Below are 6,000 nucleotides of genomic sequence, written 5' to 3'. Positions count from 1 at the left end.
CTGTCCCACTCTGGCTGGCTTGTGGGTGTGGTCTCTTCTTTTCCTCACTACCACCTAAAGACCAACCTACTTCTCCCTAGTTCTCTCTCTCTCTCTTTTTTTTTTTTTTTTTTTTTGGTACCAGGGATTGAACTCAGGGGCACTCAACCACTGAGTCACATCCCCTGTTTTGTATTTTATTTAGAGACAGGGTCTCACTGAGTAGCTTAGTAACCTCACTGTTGCTGAGGCTGGCTTTGAACTTGCGATCCTCCTGCCTCAGCCTCCTGAGCTGCTGGGATTACAGGTGTGTGCCGCGGTGCCCAGCTCTACCGCTCCTATTTTTAAATAGTTAGATGCCTTGGCCAGCTGTGGTCTCCCAGATGCTCCCAAAAACCTATGCTCTTAAACACTATAAAAATGGTGCTCTCTCAGCCGGGCACAGTAGCACATGCCTGTAATCCTAGCAGCTCGGGAGGCTGAGAAAGAAGGATCACAAGTTCAAAGCCAGCCTCAGCAAAAAGCAAGGCACTAAACAACTCCGTGAGATCCTGTCTCTAAATAAACTACAAAATAGGGCTGGGGATGTGGCTCAGTGGTCAAGTGCTACTGAGTTCAATACCTGGTACCAAAAAGAAAAAAGAAAAAAAAAAAAAAAGGTGCTCTCTCCACCTGTATCTGACACTTGATCATGTCAAACAAACTCAATTCATTTCATGGACTTTATTTCAAAACAAGCCTGTAAGGAAGATTGGGTGCATATTATTACCTCCAGTTGAAGAAATGGGAGCTCAGACAGGATGAGTGACTTGTACAAGGCCACACAGCCAGAACAAGGGCAGAGATGGGCATAGAGGATAGTCTCTTGGTCACTGATCTCAGGAGCTTATTCATGGCAAAGCTAACTCCATGGTCATATCTCATGACCATGAACAAAGTCCGTGTTCTGGAGGTTCCTTCCCACCAGCTTCAGCTTGGAAAGTGGGCAGAGAGTACAAGTTGGTAACCTCAGAGGCAGGAAGGATAGAGCATGTGGGGTACAATGATTCTTTTTTTTTTAAGAGAGAGAGAGAGAATTTTTTTAATATTTATTTTTTAGTTTTCGGCGGACACAACATCTTTGTTGGTATGTGGTGCTGAGGATCGAACCCGGGCCGCACGCATGCCAGGTGAGCACGCTACCGCTTAAGCCACATCCCCAGCCTGGTACAATGATTCTTGTTGAATTAATGAATCAAATCTGGAGAGGGATCAGTTGTGACAACTTCAGTATCAGGCAGCTGGGTTCTGAACCAGCTCTGGTTCTACCAGTGTTTGCACCATGACCATTGCTGAGTCCTGATTGCTGACATTGCAATCTCTCGCTGACCCCCAGAAGGACCTGGTTTTTACTCTGGGGAGAGAGCTGAGGGCTCACAGCTGGGCTCCTTAAGCTGTCCTTGTCATCTGAAGACATCCACTCTACACCTCCTTTCTGTATCTTAAGATTTTCCAGCCACCGAAGCACTCAAATCCCTCACTTAACATGAGTCAGTTTATTTTAAAATTGTTATTGTTCCTCTTCCATTTTTTAAAGTGTTTTTCTCATTGCAATAAAATACTTATAACAAAATCTGCCCTTGTAACCATGGGCAATTTTGCAGAGTACAATTCAGTGGCTTTTAGTATATTCATAGTGTTATGCAACATCCCCACTCTATTTTAGAACTTTTCTTCATCCTCTAAAGAAATGCCATATCCATTAAGCCGTCATTCCCCATTCCTTCCCTGCCTCAGCCCCCAGCATCCCCTTGTCTGCCTTTTGTCTGCATAGATTGGCCTATTTTGGACATTTGATCTAAATGGATTGATGCAATATGCAACCTATTATATCTGGCTTATTTTGTACAGCATGCTGTTTGCAAGTTTGGTCCATGTTGTAGCATGTATCAGTACTTCATGCTTTTATACAGTTGAATACTATTCTCTTGGATGGCTATACCACAATGTATTTACCCATTCAACAGTTGATGGACATTTGGGTTGTTTCTTTCTTTTGGATATGATGGATGCTGCTACTCTAAACATTCATGTATAGATTTTCAGATGCTTGTTCTTAACCCTTTGGGGTCTATACCAGGCAGTAGGACTGCTGGGTCAGATGATAATTCTACTTCACTTATGGAAGAGTCATGCAACTGCCCCCCACCATGTACCTCTCTATCCTTGCCTGGCATTATGCTAGGCACTAGGGTACAGCAGTCTCTGCCTGGGGGAATTCATAACCCCATTGGGGAGACTGGCATATGGCAGGGACAATTGATACACAAGAGTGTAACTGATGACTTTATTTGTTCAAATTCAACCTTTTTAGAGGTGCTGTCACTGAGACAAGGACTCCAGCAAGGAACAATGCTATTAGATATTAGAACTAAAATTGAACTATTCCAAACTCTCCTAGAATATCCATGATTTATGGTTATCAGAACTATGTACCATATAATGGTTGAGAATGGATGACTGTGAAAGGCAAGAATTGCCAAAATATGCAAAAAGGTAACCCTTGCCATTTATTTGTTACCATATCTTCTCTTCTCCTGCCCCCGTCTATCATCTTTCCATCCTAAAAACACAACAAAACAATAGACCTGCACAAGCCCAGAGAGGAAATAGTTGTTTCTAATGACACTAACCCTGTTTTGTCATGATTCATTGTCAACAGGAGTAAACATTCAACAAGCATTTCCTGACTTCCTACTATGTGCCAGCTTCTGCGTTAGACATTTGGGAACAGCTGTGAATATACCCCAACCTGGTGCTGGTTGTGATGAGGATAAAAAAGCAAAAGATGTGGCTCAAGAGGCAATGAGGAGATTGAATGGAGAAGACACTCCCAGACCCTGCAAAATAATCACAGTGCTTCTCACTTCAGGGTAGAAGCTTTCTTTGAAGCACTAAAGTTGTAAATGTAGGTTTTGCACTTATTTGATCAATGTCTGTTTTTCCTGGAAGGGTAGGAACAATGTTTGCTTTTTTTCCCACAATCTTATCTCTTGTGCCAATACCTGGCACATAATACACACTCAGTAAAGGTTTAGTTGCCTACAGGGTGAAATGCGTACAGTCTCTGCTTCTTCATCTCCGTGCTGTGAAGCTTGAAAGCCTTTTTTATCCCCAAATCTTTATCATGCTCTGATTTCTTATCTGAACAAATTTTAAATCTAATCCATGTTCAAATATAATGAAGACTTCACCCAGAAAACAACTCATGCCCTCTCTCTCTCTCTCTTTCTCTCTTTCTATTCTAATGTGAGTTATAAAGAATAAATTCCAAAAACGCTTAAGACTTTAGAAAAATTCATTGCAGACATGGTTTAATTTCAATTATTGACTTTCACCAACAATGAATTCAAAGACTATATTTTATGGGACGGAAAGACTTGTGTTTAATTGGCTCCTGAGAAAATTTGAAAAGAAAATAGCCAGGTCTATTTCTCAAGGGGGTGCATGAATTACCGAGGCCCAGGTAGGGAAATAATAGTCAATCGCTAGGGAACCTCTTTAGCAGAAGGGTTTGTTTTGTGTTTCGGTTTAAGTTCGGTTGTATAATTGAACTATTGGGCAACAGTGGCTATCAAATGTGACTCAGAGGAAACCAAGAGTTCCTGAGGTGACATTAGATGGCATAATTCTGATTTGAGGTAGAATAACAAAGCAGTCAGGCGCCAAGAAATAACAGAAGCAAATGTTGGTCCAGGACTGACTTCATGCTCAGAACACGGTATGACTTGCTCCATTTAATTCTCCCCAAACTCTAGAAAGTAGATATGGTTATTCTCCATTTTATAGATAAGACACATGAAGTGGGCAAAGTTTGCATAATTTGCCTAAGAGGCACAGGCAGTAAGTGACAGAGGGAATTCTGGGACCCAGTCAGTTTAGATTCTGTGCTCTTGAGTGGAACTACACAGGCAGCCACACCTCCTTCTGTGGAAATGAAGATGGAAGTTCAGAGCAGAGCTGTGCCCTGCACCACCACACAAGCAAATGGTGCAGAGCTGGGGCTGACATGGGTGACTGGGGCTGAGCCCTGTGTGCATCAAGAGAGGTGCCTCATGGCAAGAGGTACTAAGCTCATGAGTGTTCAGGGGTGGCAGTGACAGAGTGATGCTGCTTCAGGTTAGGGACAGGCCATGGCTAGACTTCCGCTGCTTTGGCACCTGCTCAGCCACCCACTCAGAGGTGGTTCATACTATGAATCACTCCCACCCACCATTTCCCACCTGGGCTCTTGACTTTGGGTTTAAGGGGAGAAAACATCAAATCTGGATCCAATGATCTTAAATATAATGCAGAAGAGAAAGAAAAGCCAATAGATTTCCTATAACAAATCAAGTTGAATTCCATGACAACTGCCATTGATCTCAGAAAAGTATGCACGAATAATTGGAGAAAATAATGCATAAATAACTTTTATGCAAAAATAATTGAAGAATGTGTCCAGCATAGAGATAAATTGGCAAAACTTTACCTGTGTTATCTTGGGTGGTTGGGAGACTCTCTTCACTGAAAAGGCTTAATATAGTCAGAAAACCCTTTCCAAGTCATCCTCTGACAAGATCTGGGGCTGAGAAATTACAGTCCATCTTCCTCCCCAAGCCTCAGTATCCCCACATTTGGAATGAAGATAATTGCAGTTCCCACCTTGTGGTGGTGTTGGAAGGATCATGTCAACTGATATTTAGGAAGTATTCAAGCAATAGATTGTATTTTTAGATAAACCCTTAATGGCTGAATGCTGCTGTTATTTTCTTCTGAGTGCCAGTGATGTTCAGGTACATCATTCAGGAGTGGGTCCTTTCTACAGTTCTGACTAAGAATCATGCTAGCCAGGCACAGTGTTGGACACCTGTAATCCCAGCAGCTCAGGAGGCTGAGACAGGAGGATCACAAGTTCAAAGCCAGCCTCAGCAAAAAGTGAGGCACTAAGCAACTCAGTGAGACCCAGTCTCTAAATAAAATACAAAATAGGGCTGGGGATGGGGTTCAGTGGTTGAGTGCCCCTGAATTCAATCCTGAGGACCAAAAAAGAAAAGAAGAGAAACAGGCTAGAGGGGTCTTGTGAAGTCAATTGGACCAGAGTTTACATCCTGAGTTACCCAATAAACAGCTGAGTGTCTTCAGGGGATGACCCAACCTCCCTCATGCATTGTTTTCTCATCTAAATAAGAACAGTAATACTATCTGCCTCAAAAGGCCAAAGAGAGAATTAAGTGATGGAGTTTAAATAGGACTCAGTACTGGTCTGGCATCTAATAAGGGCCTGTAAGTGCTGTGAAGAATCTATTGAGCACATTTGTAGGCTTCACTGAAGAAAAAGCCAAAGGGCCTGTGCTCTTGGGGAGGCTGCATCCTATTATAGGGCAGAACACTGCTGTTTGAAAAGCCCTGCCCAAATTCCTCACTCCCCTGCCTGTTATGCAAATGCCCTTGGCCAAAAGTCCTAAGGGCCAGTCCACGGTGCAGTTTATGTTTTTACAAATGCTGCCGATAACTCTTTAGGCAAATGCATCTCTGACTTTGAACACAATGTTTTTTTTGTGATGTTACTTTTTATTGATGAATGGTACCTTTCCCCCTTCTCTTCCTCCTCCTTCTCCTCCTCTTCCTCTTCCTCCATCATCTTCTCCTTCCAAGATTGTTTCATTCCTTCAACAAGGGTGTACCACCCACTCTTCAAGGCACCCAAGAGTCGCAGCCACTCTAAGGGGTTTAGTTCTGTGATCTAGAAACAGTAGGTGTTTAATAAATATGGACCCACTGCTCTTAAAAAATAACAAAAAACGGGGCTGGGGATGTGGCTCAAGCGGTAGCGCGCTCGCCTGGCATGCGTGCGGCCCGGGTTCGATCCTCAGCACCACATACCAACAAAGATGTTGTGTCCGCCGAAAACTAAAAAATAAATATTAAAAAAATTCTCTCTCTCTCTCTCTCTAAAAAAAATTCACAAAAAAAGATATTCTTCAAAAAGAAGTCAAGGAA

The sequence above is a fragment of the Ictidomys tridecemlineatus genome, chromosome 7 (genome assembly GCF_052094955.1).
Source record: "Ictidomys tridecemlineatus isolate mIctTri1 chromosome 7, mIctTri1.hap1, whole genome shotgun sequence".
NCBI classification, from domain to species: Eukaryota; Metazoa; Chordata; class Mammalia; order Rodentia; family Sciuridae; genus Ictidomys; species Ictidomys tridecemlineatus.
Note: the sequence above shows the minus strand (reverse complement) of the source record.